We start from the raw sequence: 27997 nt of genomic DNA, 5'->3' as shown, positions 1-27997 counted from the left end.
GCCAGTACGGGACGTTGAGAGGCCCCACTAGCCGTATACATTGACTTGAGAGTGGCCTCCAGTCTCCTGTCAGCCCCGTCCTTAAGGGTGGAAACACCCGGGACCGGTAGTAACACCTTTTTAGAAAGGCGTGAAACTGAGGAGTCCACAACGGGAGGCTCCTCCCACAATTTTCTACCTGCAGGTTCAAAAGGGTACGCATTTGCGAACCTCTTTGTGAGCTGGAACCTCTTCTCAGGGTTTTTCCAGGCGTTTTTGAAAACACCCTCTAGTTCCGCCTGCTCTGGGAAACACACACACTGCTTTTTCTGTGTCATAAAGAAAGAGTCACCCTCCGTGACTTCCTCCAGAGGGAGCTCTAAGACCTCCCTAATAGCTCTGATAAGAGGCTCAGGGCCATGTACTGGTGCCTGTTCTTGTACAGGCTCCTGATCCTGCAACTTCTCCGTCTCATCAAGGATATCATCCTCATCTGTATCAGGGGCCACAGCCGACAAGGGCCTTTTCTGAGGCTGGCTAGACTGGCTGGGAAAAGGAGTGATGCTATCCACCCTAGCTGACAGGATGGCTAAATCCTTCTGCACCCTCTGAGTCTGCTTTGTATTAGCAGCTAGCTGGGATGAGACTGAGTTTAACAGCGTTTTAATGCTGCTGGCCCATGCGGGCTCATTATCTCCCTGTGACACCCCACTATATTGTGGGGGCACACCCCATCCACCTCTGTTGGCATTGGACGCACCTCTGGCCCTGGAGCGGAACCGAGTCCCACGAAAGGACTGCTGGGTAGGCAAGGTAAATGGACGTTTTGGCGCAGGAGGGGCTGATGGAAGAAAAGTGGACTTACCAGCCGTAGCCTTGGAGATCCACTCATCCAGCTCACTCCCAAAAAGCCTCTCCTGTGAGAAGGAGATACTTTCCACGCTGCGTTTGGAGTCCACGTCTGCCACCCACTGTCGCAACCACAGGGCCCTCCGGGCTGAGACCGCCATTGCAGAGTTGCGGGCATTTATGGCCCCCAATTCCTTCTGGGCCTCGCATAGGACCCTTGTCGTGTCCTGAATGTGACGCACATTTTCACCTATCTGCGCCACCGACATGTCCCCCAGCAAACCTTCCTGGATATGGGTGGGCCACGTGTGAATGGCCTTAGCCATCCAACAACTGGCCAGTACGGGACGTTGAGAGGCCCCACTAGCCATATACATTGACTTGAGAGTGGCCTCCAGTCTCCTGTCAGCCCCGTCCTTAAGGGTGGAAACACCCGGGACCGGTAGTAACACCTTTTTAGAAAGGCGTGAAACTGAGGAGTCCACAACGGGAGGCTCCTCCCACAATTTTCTACCTGCAGGTTCAAAAGGGTACGTATTTGCGAACCTCTTTGTGAGCTGGAACCTCTTCTCAGGGTTTTTCCAGGCGTTTTTGAAAACACCCTCTAGTTCCGCCTGCTCTGGGAAACACACACACTGCTTTTTCTGTGTCATAAAGAAAGAGTCACCCTCCGTGACTTCCTCCAGAGGGAGCTCTAAGACCTCCCTAATAGCTCTGATAAGAGGCTCAGGGCCATGTACTGGTGCCTGTTCTTGTACAGGCTCCTGATCCTGCAACTTCTCCGTCTCATCAAGGATATCATCCTCATCTGTATCAGGGGCCACAGCCGACAAGGGCCTTTTCTGAGGCTGGCTAGACTGGCTGGGAAAAGGAGTGATGCTATCCACCCTAGCTGACAGGATGGCTAAATCCTTCTGCACCCTCTGAGTCTGCTTTGTATTAGCAGCTAGCTGGGATGAGACTGAGTTTAACAGCGTTTTAATGCTGCTGGCCCATGCGGGCTCATTATCTCCCTGTGACACCCCACTATATTGTGGGGGCACACCCCATCCACCTCTGTTGGCATTGGACGCACCTCTGGCCCTGGAGCGGAACCGAGTCCCACGAAAGGACTGCTGGGTAGGCAAGGTAAATGGACGTTTTGGCGCAGGAGGGGCTGATGGAAGAAAAGTGGACTTACCAGCCATAGCCTTGGAGATCCACTCATCCAGCTCACTCCCAAAAAGCCTCTCCTGTGAGAAGGAGATACTTTCCACGCTGCGTTTGGAGTCCACGTCTGCCACCCACTGTCGCAACCACAGGGCCCTCCGGGCTGAGACCGCCATTGCAGAGTTGCGGGCATTTATGGCCCCCAATTCCTTCTGGGCCTCGCATAGGACCCTTGTCGTGTCCTGAATGTGACGCACATTTTCACCTATCTGCGCCACCGACATGTCCCCCAGCAAACCTTCCTGGATATGGGTGGGCCACGTGTGAATGGCCTTAGCCATCCAACAACTGGCCAGTACGGGACGTTGAGAGGCCCCACTAGCCGTATACATTGACTTGAGAGTGGCCTCCAGTCTCCTGTCAGCCCCGTCCTTAAGGGTGGAAACACCCGGGACCGGTAGTAACACCTTTTTAGAAAGGCGTGAAACTGAGGAGTCCACAACGGGAGGCTCCTCCCACAATTTTCTACCTGCAGGTTCAAAAGGGTACGCATTTGCGAACCTCTTTGTGAGCTGGAACCTCTTCTCAGGGTTTTTCCAGGCGTTTTTGAAAACACCCTCTAGTTCCGCCTGCTCTGGGAAACACACACACTGCTTTTTCTGTGTCATAAAGAAAGAGTCACCCTCCGTGACTTCCTCCAGAGGGAGCTCTAAGACCTCCCTAATAGCTCTGATAAGAGGCTCAGGGCCATGTACTGGTGCCTGTTCTTGTACAGGCTCCTGATCCTGCAACTTCTCCGTCTCATCAAGGATATCATCCTCATCTGTATCAGGGGCCACAGCCGACAAGGGCCTTTTCTGAGGCTGGCTAGACTGGCTGGGAAAAGGAGTGATGCTATCCACCCTAGCTGACAGGATGGCTAAATCCTTCTGCACCCTCTGAGTCTGCTTTGTATTAGCAGCTAGCTGGGATGAGACTGAGTTTAACAGCGTTTTAATGCTGCTGGCCCATGCGGGCTCATTATCTCCCTGTGACACCCCACTATATTGTGGGGGCACACCCCATCCACCTCTGTTGGCATTGGACGCACCTCTGGCCCTGGAGCGGAACCGAGTCCCACGAAAGGACTGCTGGGTAGGCAAGGTAAATGGACGTTTTGGCGCAGGAGGGGCTGATGGAAGAAAAGTGGACTTACCAGCCGTAGCCTTGGAGATCCACTCATCCAGCTCACTCCCAAAAAGCCTCTCCTGTGAGAAGGAGATACTTTCCACGCTGCGTTTGGAGTCCACGTCTGCCACCCACTGTCGCAACCACAGGGCCCTCCGGGCTGAGACCGCCATTGCAGAGTTGCGGGCATTTATGGCCCCCAATTCCTTCTGGGCCTCGCATAGGACCCTTGTCGTGTCCTGAATGTGACGCACATTTTCACCTATCTGCGCCACCGACATGTCCCCCAGCAAACCTTCCTGGATATGGGTGGGCCACGTGTGAATGGCCTTAGCCATCCAACAACTGGCCAGTACGGGACGTTGAGAGGCCCCACTAGCCGTATACATTGACTTGAGAGTGGCCTCCAGTCTCCTGTCAGCCCCGTCCTTAAGGGTGGAAACACCCGGGACCGGTAGTAACACCTTTTTAGAAAGGCGTGAAACTGAGGAGTCCACAACGGGAGGCTCCTCCCACAATTTTCTACCTGCAGGTTCAAAAGGGTACGCATTTGCGAACCTCTTTGTGAGCTGGAACCTCTTCTCAGGGTTTTTCCAGGCGTTTTTGAAAACACCCTCTAGTTCCGCCTGCTCTGGGAAACACACACACTGCTTTTTCTGTGTCATAAAGAAAGAGTCACCCTCCGTGACTTCCTCCAGAGGGAGCTCTAAGACCTCCCTAATAGCTCTGATAAGAGGCTCAGGGCCATGTACTGGTGCCTGTTCTTGTACAGGCTCCTGATCCTGCAACTTCTCCGTCTCATCAAGGATATCATCCTCATCTGTATCAGGGGCCACAGCCGACAAGGGCCTTTTCTGAGGCTGGCTAGACTGGCTGGGAAAAGGAGTGATGCTATCCACCCTAGCTGACAGGATGGCTAAATCCTTCTGCACCCTCTGAGTCTGCTTTGTATTAGCAGCTAGCTGGGATGAGACTGAGTTTAACAGCGTTTTAATGCTGCTGGCCCATGCGGGCTCATTATCTCCCTGTGACACCCCACTATATTGTGGGGGCACACCCCATCCACCTCTGTTGGCATTGGACGCACCTCTGGCCCTGGAGCGGAACCGAGTCCCACGAAAGGACTGCTGGGTAGGCAAGGTAAATGGACGTTTTGGCGCAGGAGGGGCTGATGGAAGAAAAGTGGACTTACCAGCCGTAGCCTTGGAGATCCACTCATCCAGCTCACTCCCAAAAAGCCTCTCCCGTGAGAAGGAGATACTTTCCACGCTGCGTTTGGAGTCCACGTCTGCCACCCACTGTCGCAACCACAGGGCCCTCCGGGCTGAGACCGCCATTGCAGAGTTGCGGGCATTTATGGCCCCCAATTCCTTCTGGGCCTCGCATAGGACCCTTGTCGTGTCCTGAATGTGACGCACATTTTCACCTATCTGCGCCACCGACATGTCCCCCAGCAAACCTTCCTGGATATGGGTGGGCCACGTGTGAATGGCCTTAGCCATCCAACAACTGGCCAGTACGGGACGTTGAGAGGCCCCACTAGCCGTATACATTGACTTGAGAGTGGCCTCCAGTCTCCTGTCAGCCCCGTCCTTAAGGGTGGAAACACCCGGGACCGGTAGTAACACCTTTTTAGAAAGGCGTGAAACTAAGGAGTCCACAACGGGAGGCTCCTCCCACAATTTTCTACCTGCAGGTTCAAAAGGGTACGCATTTGCGAACCTCTTTGTGAGCTGGAACCTCTTCTCAGGGTTTTTCCAGGCGTTTTTGAAAACACCCTCTAGTTCCGCCTGCTCTGGGAAACACACACACTGCTTTTTCTGTGTCATAAAGAAAGAGTCACCCTCCGTGACTTCCTCCAGAGGGAGCTCTAAGACCTCCCTAATAGCTCTGATAAGAGGCTCAGGGCCATGTACTGGTGCCTGTTCTTGTACAGGCTCCTGATCCTGCAACTTCTCCGTCTCATCAAGGATATCATCCTCATCTGTATCAGGGGCCACAGCCGACAAGGGCCTTTTCTGAGGCTGGCTAGACTGGCTGGGAAAAGGAGTGATGCTATCCACCCTAGCTGACAGGATGGCTAAATCCTTCTGCACCCTCTGAGTCTGCTTTGTATTAGCAGCTAGCTGGGATGAGACTGAGTTTAACAGCGTTTTAATGCTGCTGGCCCATGCGGGCTCATTATCTCCCTGTGACACCCCACTATATTGTGGGGGCACACCCCATCCACCTCTGTTGGCATTGGACGCACCTCTGGCCCTGGAGCGGAACCGAGTCCCACGAAAGGACTGCTGGGTAGGCAAGGTAAATGGACGTTTTGGCGCAGGAGGGGCTGATGGAAGAAAAGTGGACTTACCAGCCGTAGCCTTGGAGATCCACTCATCCAGCTCACTCCCAAAAAGCCTCTCCCGTGAGAAGGAGATACTTTCCACGCTGCGTTTGGAGTCCACGTCTGCCACCCACTGTCGCAACCACAGGGCCCTCCGGGCTGAGACCGCCATTGCAGAGTTGCGGGCATTTATGGCCCCCAATTCCTTCTGGGCCTCGCATAGGACCCTTGTCGTGTCCTGAATGTGACGCACATTTTCACCTATCTGCGCCACCGACATGTCCCCCAGCAAACCTTCCTGGATATGGGTGGGCCACGTGTGAATGGCCTTAGCCATCCAACAACTGGCCAGTACGGGACGTTGAGAGGCCCCACTAGCCGTATACATTGACTTGAGAGTGGCCTCCAGTCTCCTGTCAGCCCCGTCCTTAAGGGTGGAAACACCCGGGACCGGTAGTAACACCTTTTTAGAAAGGCGTGAAACTAAGGAGTCCACAACGGGAGGCTCCTCCCACAATTTTCTACCTGCAGGTTCAAAAGGGTACGCATTTGCGAACCTCTTTGTGAGCTGGAACCTCTTCTCAGGGTTTTTCCAGGCGTTTTTGAAAACACCCTCTAGTTCCGCCTGCTCTGGGAAACACACACACTGCTTTTTCTGTGTCATAAAGAAAGAGTCACCCTCCGTGACTTCCTCCAGAGGGAGCTCTAAGACCTCCCTAATAGCTCTGATAAGAGGCTCAGGGCCATGTACTGGTGCCTGTTCTTGTACAGGCTCCTGATCCTGCAACTTCTCCGTCTCATCAAGGATATCATCCTCATCTGTATCAGGGGCCACAGCCGACAAGGGCCTTTTCTGAGGCTGGCTAGACTGGCTGGGAAAAGGAGTGATGCTATCCACCCTAGCTGACAGGATGGCTAAATCCTTCTGCACCCTCTGAGTCTGCTTTGTATTAGCAGCTAGCTGGGATGAGACTGAGTTTAACAGCGTTTTAATGCTGCTGGCCCATGCGGGCTCATTATCTCCCTGTGACACCCCACTATATTGTGGGGGCACACCCCATCCACCTCTGTTGGCATTGGACGCACCTCTGGCCCTGGAGCGGAACCGAGTCCCACGAAAGGACTGCTGGGTAGGCAAGGTAAATGGACGTTTTGGCGCAGGAGGGGCTGATGGAAGAAAAGTGGACTTACCAGCCGTAGCCTTGGAGATCCACTCATCCAGCTCACTCCCAAAAAGCCTCTCCCGTGAGAAGGAGATACTTTCCACGCTGCGTTTGGAGTCCACGTCTGCCACCCACTGTCGCAACCACAGGGTCCTCCGGGCTGAGACCGCCATTGCAGAGTTGCGGGCATTTATGGCCCCCAATTCCTTCTGGGCCTCGCATAGGACCCTTGTCGTGTCCTGAATGTGACGCACATTTTCACCTATCTGCGCCACCGACATGTCCCCCAGCAAACCTTCCTGGATATGGGTGGGCCACGTGTGAATGGCCTTAGCCATCCAACAACTGGCCAGTACGGGACGTTGAGAGGCCCCACTAGCCGTATACATTGACTTGAGAGTGGCCTCCAGTCTCCTGTCAGCCCCGTCCTTAAGGGTGGAAACACCCGGGACCGGTAGTAACACCTTTTTAGAAAGGCGTGAAACTGAGGAGTCCACAACGGGAGGCTCCTCCCACAATTTTCTACCTGCAGGTTCAAAAGGGTACGCATTTGCGAACCTCTTTGTGAGCTGGAACCTCTTCTCAGGGTTTTTCCAGGCGTTTTTGAAAACACCCTCTAGTTCCGCCTGCTCTGGGAAACACACACACTGCTTTTTCTGTGTCATAAAGAAAGAGTCACCCTCCGTGACTTCCTCCAGAGGGAGCTCTAAGACCTCCCTAATAGCTCTGATAAGAGGCTCAGGGCCATGTACTGGTGCCTGTTCTTGTACAGGCTCCTGATCCTGCAACTTCTCCGTCTCATCAAGGATATCATCCTCATCTGTATCAGGGGCCACAGCCGACAAGGGCCTTTTCTGAGGCTGGCTAGACTGGCTGGGAAAAGGAGTGATGCTATCCACCCTAGCTGACAGGATGGCTAAATCCTTCTGCACCCTCTGAGTCTGCTTTGTATTAGCAGCTAGCTGGGATGAGACTGAGTTTAACAGCGTTTTAATGCTGCTGGCCCATGCGGGCTCATTATCTCCCTGTGACACCCCACTATATTGTGGGGGCACACCCCATCCACCTCTGTTGGCATTGGACGCACCTCTGGCCCTGGAGCGGAACCGAGTCCCACGAAAGGACTGCTGGGTAGGCAAGGTAAATGGACGTTTTGGCGCAGGAGGGGCTGATGGAAGAAAAGTGGACTTACCAGCCGTAGCCTTGGAGATCCACTCATCCAGCTCACTCTCAAAAAGCCTCTCCTGTGAGAAGGAGATACTTTCCACGCTGCGTTTGGAGTCCACGTCTGCCACCCACTGTCGCAACCACAGGGCCCTCCGGGCTGAGACCGCCATTGCAGAGTTGCGGGCATTTATGGCCCCCAATTCCTTCTGGGCCTCGCATAGGACCCTTGTCGTGTCCTGAATGTGACGCACATTTTCACCTATCTGCGCCACCGACATGTCCCCCAGCAAACCTTCCTGGATATGGGTGGGCCACGTGTGAATGGCCTTAGCCATCCAACAACTGGCCAGTACGGGACGTTGAGAGGCCCCACTAGCCGTATACATTGACTTGAGAGTGGCCTCCAGTCTCCTGTCAGCCCCGTCCTTAAGGGTGGAAACACCCGGGACCGGTAGTAACACCTTTTTAGAAAGGCGTGAAACTGAGGAGTCCACAACGGGAGGCTCCTCCCACAATTTTCTACCTGCAGGTTCAAAAGGGTACGTATTTGCGAACCTCTTTGTGAGCTGGAACCTCTTCTCAGGGTTTTTCCAGGCGTTTTTGAAAACACCCTCTAGTTCCGCCTGCTCTGGGAAACACACACACTGCTTTTTCTGTGTCATAAAGAAAGAGTCACCCTCCGTGACTTCCTCCAGAGGGAGCTCTAAGACCTCCCTAATAGCTCTGATAAGAGGCTCAGGGCCATGTACTGGTGCCTGTTCTTGTACAGGCTCCTGATCCTGCAACTTCTCCGTCTCATCAAGGATATCATCCTCATCTGTATCAGGGGCCACAGCCGACAAGGGCCTTTTCTGAGGCTGGCTAGACTGGCTGGGAAAAGGAGTGATGCTATCCACCCTAGCTGACAGGATGGCTAAATCCTTCTGCACCCTCTGAGTCTGCTTTGTATTAGCAGCTAGCTGGGATGAGACTGAGTTTAACAGCGTTTTAATGCTGCTGGCCCATGCGGGCTCATTATCTCCCTGTGACACCCCACTATATTGTGGGGGCACACCCCATCCACCTCTGTTGGCATTGGACGCACCTCTGGCCCTGGAGCGGAACCGAGTCCCACGAAAGGACTGCTGGGTAGGCAAGGTAAATGGACGTTTTGGCGCAGGAGGGGCTGATGGAAGAAAAGTGGACTTACCAGCCATAGCCTTGGAGATCCACTCATCCAGCTCACTCCCAAAAAGCCTCTCCTGTGAGAAGGAGATACTTTCCACGCTGCGTTTGGAGTCCACGTCTGCCACCCACTGTCGCAACCACAGGGCCCTCCGGGCTGAGACCGCCATTGCAGAGTTGCGGGCATTTATGGCCCCCAATTCCTTCTGGGCCTCGCATAGGACCCTTGTCGTGTCCTGAATGTGACGCACATTTTCACCTATCTGCGCCACCGACATGTCCCCCAGCAAACCTTCCTGGATATGGGTGGGCCACGTGTGAATGGCCTTAGCCATCCAACAACTGGCCAGTACGGGACGTTGAGAGGCCCCACTAGCCGTATACATTGACTTGAGAGTGGCCTCCAGTCTCCTGTCAGCCCCGTCCTTAAGGGTGGAAACACCCGGGACCGGTAGTAACACCTTTTTAGAAAGGCGTGAAACTGAGGAGTCCACAACGGGAGGCTCCTCCCACAATTTTCTACCTGCAGGTTCAAAAGGGTACGCATTTGCGAACCTCTTTGTGAGCTGGAACCTCTTCTCAGGGTTTTTCCAGGCGTTTTTGAAAACACCCTCTAGTTCCGCCTGCTCTGGGAAACACACACACTGCTTTTTCTGTGTCATAAAGAAAGAGTCACCCTCCGTGACTTCCTCCAGAGGGAGCTCTAAGACCTCCCTAATAGCTCTGATAAGAGGCTCAGGGCCATGTACTGGTGCCTGTTCTTGTACAGGCTCCTGATCCTGCAACTTCTCCGTCTCATCAAGGATATCATCCTCATCTGTATCAGGGGCCACAGCCGACAAGGGCCTTTTCTGAGGCTGGCTAGACTGGCTGGGAAAAGGAGTGATGCTATCCACCCTAGCTGACAGGATGGCTAAATCCTTCTGCACCCTCTGAGTCTGCTTTGTATTAGCAGCTAGCTGGGATGAGACTGAGTTTAACAGCATTTTAATGCTGCTGGCCCATGCAGGCTCATTATCTCCCTGTGACACCCCACTATAAATGTGGGGGCACACCACTAGCCAGAGGGGTAGTCCCACTAGGCTGTGGAGACATACAGGGTTCACAGTTAACCTGTGTCTGTGAGGCAGGGATAAACGTGGTGCTGCACACCATGCAGGTCAGTTTCTTCACCATTGTGAAGCTGGAGACTCAGCCACACCACACACACACACACTCACACTGATTTGTAAGTGTTCTTTGGCTATGTGTTAAAGACTAATATCATAACTAGCCAGTGTGGGGTAAACAGAGCTACTTGGGAAACCAGGGCACCCTGTAACCTGAGCTCACAGATTGGAGAGAGCTGGTTCACAGTAAAACACACAGTAATTCTTCAGAAAAACAGTGCTATGCAATATTCCTATGCTAGGCAAACACAATGTAAGTGTTAATTAGTGCTATAACTTGCTGTCTCTGCAGGCAGAAAGATCCCAGATCCACCCCACCGATGATGAGCTGTAATGGCTACCTCAGCATGCAGGAAGAAGCAGGAAGTCTTGCCTAGCAGAGCCTGGACCCACTGAGCTAAGCCCCGCCCCCAAAATGGAGCTGGTGCTTTTAGCATTAAAAAGCTGGAATTTTTAGGCTTATCTGTGTTTTATGCAAAAACCAGACATTGCCATAGCCCTGGTGGTCCAGTGGCTATCTGTACCTGCCAGCAAATATATAAAAGATGGGGGGTTCACGTGGTACCTGCGAGAGGTCCGCCGCTACAGTCGCCGCCATCTTGCTGCACATAAAGTCGGGGTACCCTCTGTGGGGGACCCCGACCAGTACTCACCACTTGTAGTCTTCAGACCCTGCCAGGGGTATGCGGCAGCTGGGAGGTCTGCTCGCCCCAGCGCCATGTTGTGCGGTGACAGAAACCTCTCTCAGGACAAAGTCCTGCAGCAGGGCAGCTCTGCGCCTGAAGAGGCCGGTGACTGACCCTTCCCCTGGCACCCTTGAAACAGGACTGCTGCCTAGGTCTAAAAGCAGCACCCCAAAATAACAAACTAAAACAAAATGTTGAAAAATCTCTCTGGAGCTCCCAGAAGTGCAGCCTCTCCTGAGGCACATTTTTCTAAACTGACTAGTGGAGGGGGAGATAGAGGGAGGAGCCAGTGCGCCTACACTGAAAGATCTTATGTGCCTGTCTCTCCTGCGGAGGATCTCTATCCCCATAGTATTGAACCCCAGTATTCCATAATGGACGTTAGAGAAACTGGAAAAACTAACTATCTCTGAATCTATCAAGGTGCCCCTTAGACATCAATTACCTATGCTCTCTGGAGGTTATTCTGGTTGATTCGCAAGGCTGCCAATTCGCAGCCTTGCAAGTCCACCAAACCCCGCCCGGTGAATGCCGGGCCACCTGCCTGCACCCCTTGCAGCGTGTGTTCGCACGCACTGGCTGCAAATGAAAAACATCCATTCACAGGCTGCAGGGGAACACCAACATCATTCGATGGTCCCTAATTTTGCCCTATGCAGAAAGGATTCAGCAAAGGTGAATGGCGGCAGTTGGAGAGCAGACTGGCAGCCATGGAAAAGCATCCACAGAGGCCTGTTTATATTGTTTATTGTTTATATTGTATACTGTTTACGTGTTTCCTCCTGGCTGTTGCACAGCAAACCAAAAAACAAATTCCTAGTATACGCAAGTATACCTGGCCAAAAAGCTGATTCTGATTCTGATTTTAAGGGGACGTGTGGTGCAGCCAACTTAATACATCTGGCAGGGAAGTTAAATAACGTAACAGGTATTAATGAAAGATTCTGTATTATATGATTTTGTGGACATGGTTGCCATAACCATTTTTGTTTTGTTGCTCACATACCTGTAGTTGCAAATTTTATATTTTGAGTGGTTGCGTCTGAAGAACCCACTTTTGGACCTACCAATGTTCTAAACTAGTTTTGCGATCCCTTAAAGAAACTAGGTGTCAAGATGTTTTTTTAGGTTATGGGCCCTCCTAAATATTATGGACAGTTTTACTCCTTGATAATGTTAGTAATTTTGCCAGCAGCTACATAATGTTATGATATATACTGTACAATCTAAGGATAAACATCAACTAGACCTACTAATTAGACTGCTAGGTGGTTATTCCAGCACTGAGCATATTATAAAAGTGTGATATCTTATATGATCTGACCATTTTAACTTCTTTCCCCCTGGTAAATTTATTTATTTATTAATTTTGTCTTTATATATGAACCATGTCATCTCGGTCTTAATAAATAAGTCAGATGGTCCCACTTGTGTCTTGTTCATAAGGAAAATATATGAGGGACATGCAGCAGCTGCTGTATATTGTTATCGCTATAGCTATGAAAATAGGGTAATTTTGGGCTCCTGTAGAAACTGGGAGGTCGAGAAGACAGGACTGGGAAGGGGAGGACAGCTCCCCCCAGGAGAAACATCTTGATCCACCACTGCACACACCTCACTGCCCATCCATAGGGCATTGCAGACAGCTCCCTCTGGCATGCTCAATGCCCTAGCAGCTGGGTAGAGCAGATGATAATTCCCCCCCTGCAGTGAGTACACTTCTGCCAGCTCTTGCAGTGGGTCACCACTGACAAGCTGTCCCCACCCTATATAACCCCTGCTGCAGTAGAAAGTCGCCTGCCCCCCAGCAACCATTTCCCTATTGTCTGCTGGCTATGTCAGCTCTGCCACCAATTTCCTTTGTATCCCGATTAAAAGTCATAAAAAGCCACATCCAGGGCCGGTGCTAGGGTGTCTGGCGCCTCCCTGCAACCTAAAATTTTGCGCCTTCCATAGCCCATAAAAAAAAATGCTAATTCTGCCGCTGTCCTGACACCCGCTAGTGCTACTTCACAGCGCTACGCTACTCTGCCAGCAAACCTTTTTTTTTTAAGCATAAGCTGTCCCAGTGCCGGTGACACATTGTGTGTCAGGGAAACCGGCGCATGGGCAGAACACACAGCCGGAGAAAAGCGCACATCCGTTATGGGAGACAGCGTATCCTGGTTGAGTGGGGATAACGAAAACGTAAGGTATGATACATTCGGGCGAACTGGGGTCTGCTTCACCACGAAAAAGTGGTGAAGCGTGGCTAGCAGCATAATGAACATTAGGGACATGATAATAAATCTACCCCAGAGAGAGGGAGCGAGAGAGTCAATCAGAGACAGGTATAGACAGAGAGAGAGAGAGCGAGGCAGGAAGGCAGAGATAGATATAGACAGAGAGAAATAGAGAGGGGGAGAGAGAGTCACACAGAGACAGGTATAGACAGAGGGAGGGAGAGAGAGAGTCATACAGACAGGTATAGACAGAAAGAGAGAGAGAGAGTCACACAGAGACAGGTATAGACAGAGAGAGACAGGTATAGACAGAGAGAGAGAGACAGACAGAGGGAGAGAGTCACACAGAGACAGGTATAGACAGAGAGGGAGAGAGTCACACAGAGACAGGTATAGACAGAGAGGGAGAGAGTCACACAGAGACAGGTATAGACAGAGAGAGAGTCACACAGAGACAGGTATAGACAGAGAGAGAGAGACAGAGAGACAGGTATAGACAGAAAGAGAGAGAGAGAGTCACACAGAGACAGGTATAGACAGAGAGAGACAGGTATAGACAGAGAGAGAGAGAGAGACAGACAGAGGGAGAGAGTCACACAGAGACAGGTATAGACAGAGAGGGAGAGAGTCACACAGAGACAGGTATAGACAGAGAGAGAGAGAGAGACAGAGAGACAGGTATAGACAGAGAGAGAGAGACAGTCACACAGAGACAGGTATAGACAGAGAGAGGGAGAGAGAGTGTCACACAGAGACAGGTATAGACAGAGGGAGAGAGAGGGGGAGAGAGATTGATAGCTATAGACAGACAGACATAAAAACAAACTCAGTCAGTCAGTCAGTCAGGCAGCTCCTCCTCTGTAGGGTCCCGGACAGCCTCTCTCTCTCACCACTGATAAGGCCCCAGTTCCACACAGTGGGATCACATGGGGGCATCTAGTGGCTCCTAGAAGTACTGCAGAGCCTTCCTCTGCAGATCACATTCCTCTGCTCTGCCTCCCCTGACCCTCGTGCAGGACATCATCAACGCGGCTGAGAGCATAATGTTATCGGCGCCTCTGTCTGTCATGGCGTGTGACAGGCAGTGGCAGCCGGCAGGAGCAGCAGGGTGCAGAGCAGGAAAAGCGCCTCTACTGGTCGGCGCCTACCTGCTTTGCATCCCTCGCTGAGTGGGTTGCGCCGGCCCTGGCCACATCTCAGTAGGAGGCAGAGAACTACAGTTTCCAGAGTGCACTATGACACAATGTGCAATTTGTATAATACATGTGCAGCTGGCATCAGTAAGAGTGAACTCACTCTCCAATTTAAAAAGAAAATGGCATAAATAACAGGGGGTGGGATTGATTGCCACCCCTGGATCCGCCGCTATGTGTACCATCATGTGAAATATTTCATGTTAGATTGTATGCATCCAATATATGTATCTAGAATTGCTCATTTACAGTTAGATATACAGTATGTCTGTTTTTTGTGTAAGATATATTTTCCATTCTGTATTAAATGGCATTATGAATGAAATCAGGGTTAAGCTGCAATTAGGGTAATAAGAGGAGTTTCACCTAAGTCAGAATCAGGATAACCAGATTGTGGACATTACGACTGTCGACATTCATAATGTTAACATAACACGCAGCTTGACTTTATGTCAATGTTGACAGTTAAGCATTCTGAATGTCAAATGTCAACATTCTTGACATATCAACATTCTGAACATCTTGTCAACATTATGGTGTCAATATAAAGTAATGTATATCTACCAACTTTGATGTGACATTGTGGGACTCCTGCACATTCCAATAAATTGGGGGCATGGAGCACTGAGCGGGGGGGGGGGGGGGGGGTGGGACGACTCCCAACTGCCCACCCCCCTCTGCCAGACACTGCCAGACCCAAGTTGGACATGGGACCATCCCCCAAATCTTGCAAAAATCCAGACAGTTGGGAGGTACAGGATGATGAATGTACATTTTCTAAATGTTGACACTCGTATACTAGTAATATTGTCAAGCCCCCAGATCTATTAATTGTTAAAATAATTTGTAAAGGGTCTTTCAGAAGTCAATAAATAAATGAGTCATTGTAGCTTGACTTAATTTTATAGCATTACCTTTATAAAATAAATTGCAGTATTTGCAGATATTGTATATAATAGCTAATATTTTTTTTTATTTTACAAATATATATTTTACATTTTTGCATTATTTTTTTATTGTCTGCATTTTCGGTAAATGGTTATTTCTGCTTGTTTTTATTTTCAGGACTCTGACAGATCTACTAAAGCAACCAGTCCAGGTTGAGCTCCTAAATGATGGACACAGAGGCAGCATACAGATTCAGATTACAGACGGTATAACAAGAATTTCACCGCAAAACAGTATAGGTGAGATGTATTAGAAACGTTCTCTTGACAGTTACATTTATTCTTTAGGCTCATCATTTATCTCTGATATTGGTACATTGGGGCAATATTGGGGCAATATACTTGAAGAGTAGTGTGGCAGATACAGCAAATTTAATGTGAAAAATCCAGAACAGGTTTTAGGTCAGAAGCCGCATGAGGAAAAATAGATCCAGTCCAGGTTTCCTATCCAGTCAGGATAGGGCTGATCAGCAGCACCTGTCATTGCTCGACGTGGAATAGCTGCCCAAGTGATAGGCCAGGGTGTGGGCTATGGTAGGGATCACTGGAGCTTCCTGAAGTGTTTGTAATATGCTGTGAGACCTGTAAGCTGCAATGCTTAATTTAAAAAACTTCAACCTGCTGGCTATAACAGTAACATGGCTCACACAGTCAGACATAGCCTCACCACTTCACACACACCTCCAGGCCTGGTGATAGTAGAGGAGGTGGGGTTGGAATACTACTATCCCAATCCTTCACATACACCGTTCTTCCACAGGTTCCATCACTCACATTCACATCATTTTTAGTACATTCTATCAGAATCACTTTTGCACTGTGTATTGAAGCGATATATCGCCCACCAGGGCAACCAACATGATTTCTGGCATATTTTTTTGCCTTGCTCCCTCACTTCCTTTCCTCTGACATCTCAACCATCAAAATGGGTGACTTCAGTATTGCTACTGACAGCCCAAAATCTGCTGCTCATGCCTCCAAACTACTCTCTGTAACCTCCTCTCTAAGCCTCTCCTAATGGACTGACTCCTCTACTCATCAGAAGGGCCACTGCCTTAATCTTGTATTCAATAAGCTATGATCAGTGTCCGAGTCCAGCTCTCGTGATTCGGAGAGGCCCATGTTTTAGGGTACCGTTACTTTATGTGTATCCACTGTTTTATGTTGGCGTGTATTTTGTTTGGTGGTACCCCGTTATTGGTTGGTCCGGTGCCTGTGACTTAGTCACACTCCCCGTCCTTGGCCTGGAGCCGTTAGCCAAGGTGTTCTGCCCAGATAGGCCCTGTAGTTAGAACGTCCTCTTGGTGCTATCGCTGACGGTTGCCGTAGATTTGTACCATGCTAAAACCTGGTTGCATCGGGGTTGGTGCGGGATTAACTCGTTCCTTCGAACGCGGTGACTAAAGGTGAAGCCTAGCACACCGCAGTTTATGGTCACCTGCCCGAGAAGGTCAATAGAGAGAGTGTAGGGTTTTGCCGTGGCCGTCCTAAACAGCAGTCCCGGCTGAGGGCTCTGCCCACCACCATTGCACGCATGCACCGGCGCACCTTGCAATTATTACCTACAGTATATTGCGCCTGTTTCTTGTATATGTACAGGAACTGTCAACAAAACACATATTAGAATATATACATATTTTTTCAAGTACAACCTGCTGCGGTATACGATTAGCCACTATATAATGCCACTATATAAAATTATATTTCATGCTATAGCATACACCATTATTTTTCACTGGTAACTCCTCAAACGAAATACATTAGTTTGTATTTGCATTTGGTCTCTCAGCGATACTGTATAAAGTACATGTCAACTGTATTTATAAGATTGTATGCTTCCAAATATTTGATGGTTTACTGCACTGAGCAGTCTAAAGCACCACACAAAACTATAAAATACCTGCTTCATTAACTTCAAATAACCAGCTAGAAGGTTATTCTACATCAGACACAGGGTGACATTTAATAGGGAGTGATTTTATGTTTTTGGCGTTTTTTGCGCAAAACCGTCCAAATTCGCACGTTTTTCAGAAATCGCCAACTTAATGAGATGCGAATCACACTTTTTGCTGCGAATTCGCACATTCTGAAATAGCAATTTCTCAATTCGCATCCAGATGTTTCCCATTGAAAAACATACAATTCTCAAATTTAATGGGGTGCGAATTTGGAAATCGCCCCAAAAAAATGTGCAAAAATCGCCCAAAAAATTGACCAGGTTCTGACTGGTGAATTTGTTAGAAACATGCACAGATCATTGAGACCTGTGCATGGTTCTGGTGAAAAAAAGAGATAAATTAAAAAAGTGAAAAAAAAAACGGCGTGGGGTCCCGGGCTCAAAGAGCCGGTCCTGGTTTTATAAAATCACGGGGCTGAACAAATAGGGGTCCCCAGGATTTTATTAAACCAGCACCAGACTCAAGGGCCAAATATATGGGCCAAATATAAGGGCCAAAATGAGTAGGGGTCCCCCGTATTTCAAGAACCAGCAACTGGCCCAACCAGCCAGCAGGGTAATGACACAGCCGGGGGAAGACTTTTTATACAAGTCCCCCCGGCCAAAGCATTCACCCCCTGACCGGTCAGCATGGGCAGGGGTCCTGGGGGAGTGGGGACCCCCCAAAGAAGGGTTCCCCCCCTCCAGAACTTACCTGCCCATGCTGAAGCCCGGGGCTGTCCTCAATGCCCCTGGGCGGTGGGCATTGAGCTGATAATTGTGTAAAAAGATAGAGAAACTATTGTATACTGCTGTGAAACTATGAGTCCCAGCAAGCCTGCACCACATGCAGGGACTTGGAGAACCACAAGTCCCAGCATGTGGGGCAATAAAAGGCCCACTGGGACTTGTAGTCCCACAGTAGCACAAATAGTTAAATAAATACACACACACGGCAGGGGGACGGGAACCCTTCAGGGGGACGGACAGGGTTAGGGGGGTGCGGCAAGGCGGCAAGGACCCGGGGCGACTGTCGGTGAGGCTGCGGGGACCGGGGGGAGCCCTGTTGTAAGGGGACGCTTGGCGGGGGATGGCGGATGGCGATTCTTCCACCATCCCCTGCAAAGATGAGTCCCTCTCGATCTGTATATATATACAGTCTTGTCAGGACTGCACACACACCATCATAACCACATGTTTCTGGGGTGCGACAGCCTCAGGTTGCTTCCCATTCAATTAGGGTAACACCACATATATTTCATATAGTCAAAGAGCACTAACCAGGTGAAGTTAGTAAAGCAGGTAAAAATGTTTTATTTAATCCAACATCAGTCACCAGTAGCAGGTCGACGTTTCAGGCACCACTGCTACTGGTGATTGATGTTGGATTAAATTACAACTTTTTACCTGCTTTAATAACTTCAAATGGTGAGTGCTCTCTGACTATATGATATATTCCAAAGACAAAAAACCTTACGGTTTCACATGTCCCATTAAGGCTTCTTACACATGATCTGGAATTTCTGAAACCTGTTGTAACTCTTCCACTCAAACGCCAAAAAGCAATGAAATTACGATCATTAAGGCCCTTATTCTGGTTGGTGCGGCCGGAGCCGCACACGGTGCTCCGGCCGCACAAACCAATCCCCGCCCACGAGACGGATCGCCACGGCCGTCCGTACACGGACGGCTGGCGATCCGCATAAAAATGGTGGAGGCGTACGCCTCCACCATGGTGGGAGCTGCCCCCTGCATTCGATGGTCGTCGACCATCGAAGGCAGGTCCGCACGCCCCAGCAGCTCCCGCAAGCTGAGACCACACGGACAATCGTCCGTGTGATAGCTTGCATGGGGGCTGAGAGCTGACATCCGGCGACGTCAGCTTTCCGCCCCCATGAGTTGCGTCATACCCTCATTACCATGCATACGCCCCGCGTTTGCATGGGAACGCCCATGAAACGCGGGGCGTACACATAGGGAAATGAGGGTATGAAGCCCCTCACGCCCCTATACGCCCCCTTTGCGGCGGACGAAATCCGTCTGCGGCGAAGGGGGCTGCACATGCGCAGATTGACCTCTGCGCATGTGCAGAATAAAAACATCGGCGGTACGGCCGCACGCGGGCCGTACCGTCCGATTTAGAATAAGGGCCCAAGGCTGACGCCTTAATGGACGTGTTCCTTGCACAATACAGATATACAGATTTTGGCGTTTGAGTGGAAGAGTTACAACAGGTTTCAGAAATGCCAGATCATGTGTAAGAAGCCTTAATGGGACATGTGAAACCGTAAGGTTTTTTGTCTTTGGAATTTCATATTTTTTTTTTCAATTTTAGTTCATTAATTAATTAATTCAGAATGTGAAATTTCACTGTAAGAATAAACATTTGATTTTTAAAAATGTTTAACAATACAAATCCTTGACAATGAGCATTACCACTGGCTACAAGCAATACAAACCTCTGGCAATAAATATGACACCCGTATGCAAAGGACCATGGGAGGAGCTACACACGACTCGTGCATGCTCATCAGCCCTCCCGGGGCCATTTTGGTTTTGTGCAATTATCAAGTTTGTTTTTTTGGGTACAATCAAATTCTGCTAAGAGAAATGTGACCTATTTTAGTCTAAAAAAAGGGAGGGAGGTAGTGAGTCACACCATACCTCTGGTGATATATTGAATAAAATAATAATAGCCAAGGAAAGCTGCATATGACAACAAGCAAACCAGCTTGTAAGAAATAAAAGAAAACAATTGGAAAGCTGTCACAGCATTAGCAATTATACCTTTGATTAAAGTTGAAAATTAAATGTAATATAGGTCCCCCTTTTCAATAATGGCCCAAGTTCAATTCAAATAACAAAAATATTGGTACTTGTAGTTTTACGGCGCCACCGCGCGCCGTCTGTGTTTGAAACTTGGCAGCTTGCCAGACTCTGTGTTTAACTAACCCCCCCTTCTACTCCCACACTGCACCTGCCTGCACTAGTGCGGATTCCTCTGCCGGAGGGTAGCGTCTACATTTGGGACACCCCCTTTGATAGCGGTGTGCCGGGGTGTCTACTTTAGAAGCTGCGTACGTTAGCGGTGTGCCGGGGTGTCCAGTTTACATTCCCCCATTGTTAGCGGTGTGCAGGACTGTCTATTTCACTGTGGAACTGCAAGTACCACAGTGACCTGTCAGCACGTGCTGCTGCCGCCAGCGCTACGCTGATAACATAGATTACATATGTAGAGCAGCCACGCGCTGCGCTGAGAACAGCTAGAGCGGCATGCGCACAGTTAAACACAGAGTTTAGCAAGCTGCCAAGTTTCAAACACAGACTGTGCGCGCGGTGGTGCCGTGTAACTACACAAGTACCAAAATATTTTATAAACACATAATAAAGTCATATACAAAAATATACATAAATCGCATGTAATTAATGGTAAAACAATGTAACTTAAGATGCTGGTGTCCCAATTAATTAAAAGTAATGAACGTATCAGCAGCAGACCTCACTTTAAGCTCTGGCAGGATGGTGATGGAGCCGGCGAAAAAGAGCTGGGTCATGGTCAGAGCCCACAGCGGATACCCTCCGGCAGAGGAATCCGCACTAGTGCAGGCAGGTGCAGTGTGGGAGTAGAAGGGGGGGTTAGTTGAGGTCTGACAGAGCGGGCAGTAGTAGGGAGGAAGCCACAGTGAGAGACCAAGGCCTACCCGGTTTGTGCAGGACGGGGAGGGGAGGTCGGCGGGTGAGAAGCCCCAGAGCAGATGAAAGCTACCGGTCACTGGTCGGCCGGGTGAGAGGTAGCAGACAGGAGGTGTGGGGGGAGAAGGCCGCAAGGGCCAGTGAGAGGGGGACAGTGTACACATGGGGTCACTAAAGGAATACAGTATACATGGGGGCACTGAGGTGAGACAGCGTACACATGGGGGCACTGAGGGGATTATAGGCTGCGGGGGGAGTGTATGGTTAGGGTTATAGGCTGTGGGGTGTGAGTATGGTTAGGGTTATAGGCTGGGGGTGTATGGTTAGGGTTATAGGCTGCACGGTGTGTATGGTTAGGTTTATAGGATGCAGGGTGTGTGTATGGTTAGGGTTATAGGCTGCGGGGTGTGTATAGTTAGGGTTATAGGCTGTGGGGTGTGTGTGTGGTTAGAGTAATAGGCTGCGGGGGGTATGGTTAGGGTTATAGGCTGAGGGTGTGTGTGTATGGGTAGGGTTATAGGCTGTGGGGGGAGGGTGTATGGTTAGGGTTATAGGCTGCGCGGTGTGTATGGTTAGGGTCATAGGCTGCAGGGTGTGTGTATCGTATGGGTTATAGGCTGCGGGGTGTGTGTATGGTTAGGGTTATAGGGTGCGGGGTGTGTGTATGGTTAGGCTTATAGGCTGCAGTGTGTGTGTGTATAGTTAGGGTTATACGCTGCAGGGCAGGGTGTGTGTGTGTGGTTAGGGTTATATGCTGCGGTATGTGTGTGTGTGGTTAGGGTAATAGGCTGTGGGGGGGGTGTATGGTTAGGGTTATAGGCTACGGGGGGGTGTGTATGTGTAGGGTTATAGGCTGCGGGGGGGGTGTGTGTATGGTTAGGGTCATAGGCTGCAGAGTGTGTGTGTATGGTACGGGTTATAGGCTGCGAGGTGTGCATAGTTAGGGTAATAGGTTGCGGGATGTGTGTATGGTTAGGAATATAAGCTGCGGGGTGTGTACGGTTAGGGTAATAGGCTTGCGGGCAGGGGGTGTATGGTTAGGGTTATAGGCTGCGGAGGTGTGTGTATGGGTAGGGTTATAGGCTGCGGGGTGTGTCTGTGTTTATTGTTAGGGTTATAAGCTGTGAAGTGTGTGTATGGTTAGGGTTATAGGTTGAGGTGTGTGTGTATGGTTAGAGTTAGAGGCTGCAGGGTATATGTATGGTTAGGGTAATAGGCTGCGGGGTGTGTACATGGTTAGGGTTATAGGCTGCGGGGTGTGTATGGTTATTGTAATAGGCTGCGGTGGGGTGTATGGTTAGGGTTATAGGCTGCAGGGGGTGTGTGTATGGGTAGGGTTATAGGCTGCGGGGTGTGTATGGTTAGAGTTATTGGGTGACATTTATTAGAGATCGATGTTGGGTTTTTGGCGATTTTTATCGCAAAAACAGCCGTTTTTTCCTTTTTGTTCCCAAATCGACTATTTATTGGGTGGCGATTTGCGGCATAAATCACACTTTTTGCCGCTAATTCGCACTTTCTGAAGTGGCAATTTACAACATCGCATCCAGATGTTTTCCCATTGAAAAAGATACAAATCGCTAATTTAATGTCTGCCGCATTTGGAAATCGGCAGCAAAATGCGATTTTTTTCACAAAAAAAAAATAGACCAAGTACAGGGTTGCGATTTGCTTAAAATCGCCAGCGTTTGAGCATAGAAACGGTTAAATCTCTCACAGGTGACCCACATAGCACTTACTAACTCCCCTACATATACCCCCACATGATTATGGACACCTGTGAGGCTGTTTGAGATGGACATTTTGCAGAGTGGACTGGAGGTGCTAGTGTGTGAGCTGGGGCGTTTGGAGGAGCTACGCAGGAGGGATGATGCTGCCCACCAGATCCAGGTACCCCAACCACTCCGTGCTTCTCGTCGGTACCGTGCTAGGGTGTACCTGGACTCCCTCTCTGATCAACAGGTGGTGGACATGTTTAGGTTGAACCAATAGAACCTGTTGAACTTATATGAGCAGGTGAGAGATGATTTGGACCCTTGTGGGGGGGCCAACTATGCAGTGTCTGGGCTGCAGAAATTAATGTGTGCCCTCCACTTGTTTGCCACAGGCTCCACTCAGTCTGTGAGCTCATGGCCTTGGGGGTGTCACAAGCCACTTTCTCTAAACATTTTTCTGTTAAATGCATTAAAGAAGCTGTGGCGCACATATATCACATTCCCACGTTGTGAGTCCGAGTGGCAGGACCTGAAGGTGGCATTCTATCGGCTCTCAGCATTTCCAAATGTGCTGGGAGCCATAGACTGCACCCACATTGGGATTCGGGCCCTGCACATGAGGGAGCATGTCTATGTGAATCGCAGGGGCAGACATTCCTTCAATGTGCAGGTGGTCTGCGATGCCAACCTCAGAATTCTCAGTGTGGTTGCAGGCTATCCAAGGAACTGCCATGATGCCTATATCCTGCGGCACTCAGCTCTCTGGGACCGTTTCCACAACCACACCATGCCAGAGGGCTGGCTACTTGGTAAGTCAATTACCACTGTTTACATGATGTTTGCTTACCTATGTCTTTCCCTTTAACATCCATGTGTGTAACCTTCTATTCAAGAGTCATTTCTGTTGTAATTATTTATACCAGCCCAAACAATATAGCATACCTCCCAACTTTTGAAGGTCTGCAGGCGTGGCCTAATTTGGGGGCATGGCCTATACTCGCGCCCCCGCGAGGCCACGCCCCCATTTTGCCGCTATGGGGGCATGACCCAGAGGCTCTGTGAGCCTCTAGCCTTACCCCCAGTCCCCTGGCTGCGGGAATAGACGCTGTGCGCATGCGCACAGCGTTTATTCCCCACTGCTTAGCAGCTGACAGGGGGGACTCCCAACACACCCCCCCACACACACCGCGGGACACTGCCGCCCGCGGGTGGGACATCGGGACAGGCCCTGACAATCGGGACTGTCCCGATAAAATCGGGACTGTTGGGAGGTATGATATAGTATAGGCTGCTACTATTATGTGCAAATTACCCACATGATATGTGACCACACAAATCCCTTTACATGTTAGGTGACTCAGGATATGGGTGTCATTCGTGGCTCATGACACCTCTGCGGAACCCACAAAGCCCTGCACAGCACCGCTACAATGCTGCACATATTGCTACCCGCAATGTAGTGGAACGCACCTTTGGGGTGCTGAAAAGCCGATTTCGGTGTTTGGACAGGTCAGCAGGTACACTGCTATACCACCCTGCCAAAGTGGTTTTGGTTGTCCAGGCTTGCTGCATGCTGCATAACATAGCTTTGGGTCAACCAAATTATGTAGATGTGGCCACTGCAGCAGTCGTGCAGGAAGTTCAAACTACTGATGTTGTAGTGCGAAGTACACGGATGGGGGGATGTGGTTCGTACACAGATGATCCTGCAGCATTTCACATGTAATTTTTGTGTGTACAATGAATAGTAAAGGGGAACCTGTAACACACATACATTGGTAACATTACATTTTTCCCTGTCCATGTTAATTGCCCAGAAGCAGACCAACAATAATGGCCAACACCTGCAAGCTACCCCACCACAGCATACTTTATGCCTGGCAACATGATAACACCTATAACAATGTCAAGTAAGTACTTTACTGTAGTTTTCTGTGTGTAAAAATGTTGGCAAATACAAATTAACATAGGCTTAATGGATGGAGGTGACATGGATCATTGATCTGAGGTGGTTGAAATGTAGCAAAACAAGTGGCGCCTACATACAGTATGCAATTCCCAATGCTTATCCCCTTTAAATGTGACAATTTCCTTAAAATCCCATGACAAATAAGCACACACAACCCAAAGTTCCGTGGCTGCTAAAATGTCACTAGTTGACAATACATAATTAGAGATGAGCGGGTCCGGATCCCCGAGATCCGACAGATCCGAATATCGGGGATCCGGGCCAGATCCGAGCCGGCTCGGGTGTTCCTGCCTGAATTCCGGACCAATAACGAGGCCGAATGTCATCATCGCGCTGTCGGATTCTCGCAGGAGCGGGATCTTATAAAAGATGCACGCGCGCCCCGCCATCTTCACTCCAATCTCGGAGAGGGAAGAGGGTGGTTGGGAAGCTCCGTGTGCTCCGTGCTGTGCTCTGTGCCATGTGCTCCGTGACCTGACCTGTGCCCTCACTGCCCTGTGCTGTGCTCCGTGCCATGTGCTCCGTGCTGTGCTCCGTGACCTGCCCTCACTGCCCTGTGCTGTGCTCCTTGCCATGTGCTCCGTGCTGTGCTCCGTGACCTGTCCTCACTGCCCTGTGTTGTAGACTTGAGAGTCAGTGACTGTTTATAGGCCTGAGCCCTGTAGTGTGATTTAACTAACTAGGTGCTGCAGTGCTAACACGCAGGGGCTGCAGTGTCCACTGTCCAGGGGCTGTCCTGTGGCCCGTGCCCTGTTGTGATTTATTTATCCCTAAGCCCTGTGTTGTGATTTATTTTATTTAGCCCTGAACCCTGTGTTTTTTTTGTGATTTAACTAACTAACTCTGTGCTGCAGTGCTCACACGCAGGGGCTGCAGTGCTGCTGAGTAGTACACTGTGTACAGGGGCAGCATTAATACAAGGGGCTGTGTCCAGTGTGACAGCCTATATCTTATCCATTGTCCAGTGTCACGAGTCACTCACAACATATATCCTGTGTCCTGTCCTGTGTGACGACTGACGACATATCCTGTGTCCAGTGTGACGACATATATCCTGTGTCCAGTGTGACGACATATATGCTGTGTCCAGCGTGACATATATCCATTGTCCAGTGTGACGACATATATCCTGTGTCCACTGTGACGACATGTATCCAGTGTCCAGTGTGATGACATATATCCTGTGTCCAGTGTGACAACATATATCCTGTGTCCAGTGTGACGACATATATCCTGTGTCCAGTGTGACGACATATATCCAGTGGCCAGTGTGATGACAATATATCCTGTGTCCAGTGTCACAAGTCACAACATATATCCTGTGTCCAGTGTGACATGTAATGTGTGCCGGCATATATCCTGTGTCCAGCGTGACATATATCCATTGTCCAGTGTGACGACATATATCCTGTGTCCAGTGTGACGACATATATCCAGTGGCCAGTGTGACGACAATATATCCTGTGTCTAGTGTCACAAGTCACAACATATATCCTGTGTCCAGTGTGACATGTAATGTGTGCCGGCATATATCCTGTGTCCAGCGTGACATATATCCATTGTCCAGTGTGACGACATATATCCTGTGTCCAGTGTGACGACATATATCCAGTCTCCAGTGTGACGACATATATCCTGTGTCCAGTGTGACGACATATATCCTGTGTCCAGTGTGACGACATATATCCTGTGTCTAGTGTGACGACATATATCCAGTGGCCAGTGTGACGACAATATATCCTGTGTCCAGTGTCACAAGTCGCAACATCTATCAAAACACATTTCACACACTAACACAATCATATCCCCACTATCCACGGCATACCCCAGTATCCACGTGGGCGTGGAGTTAAATTTATAAAGTGTGGTGAGCGCAGAAAGCAACCGAGCCTGACACTTTATAAACTTAACTCCACGCCCACGTGGATACTGATAGTATGACGTGGGTAGTGGGGATATGAACCATTGTGTATTAGCACAGCTCCTGAACAAGCTACGTAAGTCAGTGCAGTGTTCCCGTGGCCAGCGTAGTTAGCGTAGTCAGACAGAAGTAGCATAGTGTTCCCGCGGCCTCTTAAGCATCCCTGGCTATGTTATCAGCGTAGGCTGCCACCGAAAATACACAAGTAACTACCGTACTGTTGCCGGGAACTGCCCCGGCTGTCCCCGCTTCCCTGGCAAGCATACTCAGCACCTCTCTCACACCACCAGCGCCAGCATGATGGTGCCGGGTGAGAGAAGCTCTGTTTGACATGCAGGAGTCTCTCAGACTCTCCAGCAATGAGACGCCTGAGTAGCTATTACGACACGGTACAGCAACCCTGCCTACAGGGTTAGGGGTTCTGTAGCGCCTTTTCAAACCCCCACTATCCACGGCAGCTTGAAGCGTGGCGAGCGCATGCGTTACGTGTCCTCCCGACCTTTTCATTCCCCCACTATCCATGTCGACGTGGAATTGATTTATATAGTGTGGCAAGTGCAGCCACCAAGGCTGAGGAGTGGTGAGCGCAGCAAGCCCCGCGAGGGGACACGGATTACCTTACATGTAATCCACATCCACTCGCCACGCTTCGGGCTCGATGGCTCGCTGAGCTTACCACGCTATATAAAATCAACTCCACGCCGAAGTGGATAGCGGGGGTATGAAAAGGTCGGGAGGACGCATAATGCATCCGCTCGCCACACTTGGATAGTGGGGGTTTGAAAAGGCGCTACAGAACCCCTAACCCTGTAGGCAGGGTTCCTGTACCCTGCTGTAATAGCCACTCAGATGCAGTAGCGTGTCATTGCTGGAGCATCTGAGATGCTCTTGCGTGTCAAACAGATGGAGCGCCTCTGCTCCAGCATGATCCCCTTTCCGCCAAAGAGAGGGGATCATGCTGGCACCGGCGGTGTGACAGAGGCGCTGAGTAGGCTTGCCATGGATGCCGGGGACAGAGATGCAGTTCCCGGCAACAGTACGGTAGTTACTTGTGTAGTTTCATGGCGGCAGCCTACGCTGATAACGTAGCTTAGGCTGCCGCGGTGAAACTACACAAGTAAGGCAGCCGTTGGGCTATGCTGATAACGTAGCTTCAAACGTAGCGTAATCTGCCGCCGTGAAACTACATAAGTACCATAATACATTTGCCAACATTACCCCCTTGATTTAGAGTACCTCCATGAAATGAATGAATAATAACTAGTACAGTACACAGCCTGTCAGCAATTGATGATGATAATTACCATGTATGGCTTTGTTTGGTACAAAATTTGTACCACACACAGCCATACATGGTGGTAATCATCATCATCATCATCATCATCAATTACTGCAAGGTTGTGTGTGGTATAGCCATTGATAATGTGACTTCCAGGTAAATATTAGTGTCAGTATTTCAAGATGATATGGGGCCTTATTTTGGTTCATTCTTTCTGACAAAATCCTTCTTAGATGGACAAAACCATGTGCACTGCAGGGGGGGCAGATGTAACATGTGCAGAGAGAATTAGATTTGGGT

The 27997-nt window shown here is 49.9% G+C and overlaps 1 pseudogene across 1 annotated transcript in view; it reads left to right on the top strand.

Annotated features, from left to right (window-relative positions):
- LOC146027235 (protein shisa-9B pseudogene) overlaps positions 1 to 27997 on the top strand; it is a 604201-nt pseudogene that overhangs the window by 562832 nt on the left and 13372 nt on the right. Inside the window, exon 2 of the transcript XR_014454721.1 lies at positions 15303 to 15424. The product of XR_014454721.1 is annotated as a protein shisa-9B pseudogene (transcript). The remainder of the gene's footprint in view (positions 1 to 15302; positions 15425 to 27997) is intronic.

This window comes from Crinia signifera, chromosome 8 (genome assembly GCF_055691185.1).
Source record: "Crinia signifera chromosome 8, ASM5569118v1, whole genome shotgun sequence".
Lineage (NCBI taxonomy): Eukaryota > Metazoa > Chordata > Amphibia > Anura > Myobatrachidae > Crinia > Crinia signifera.
This window is presented reverse-complemented; position numbering and strand designations above follow the sequence as displayed.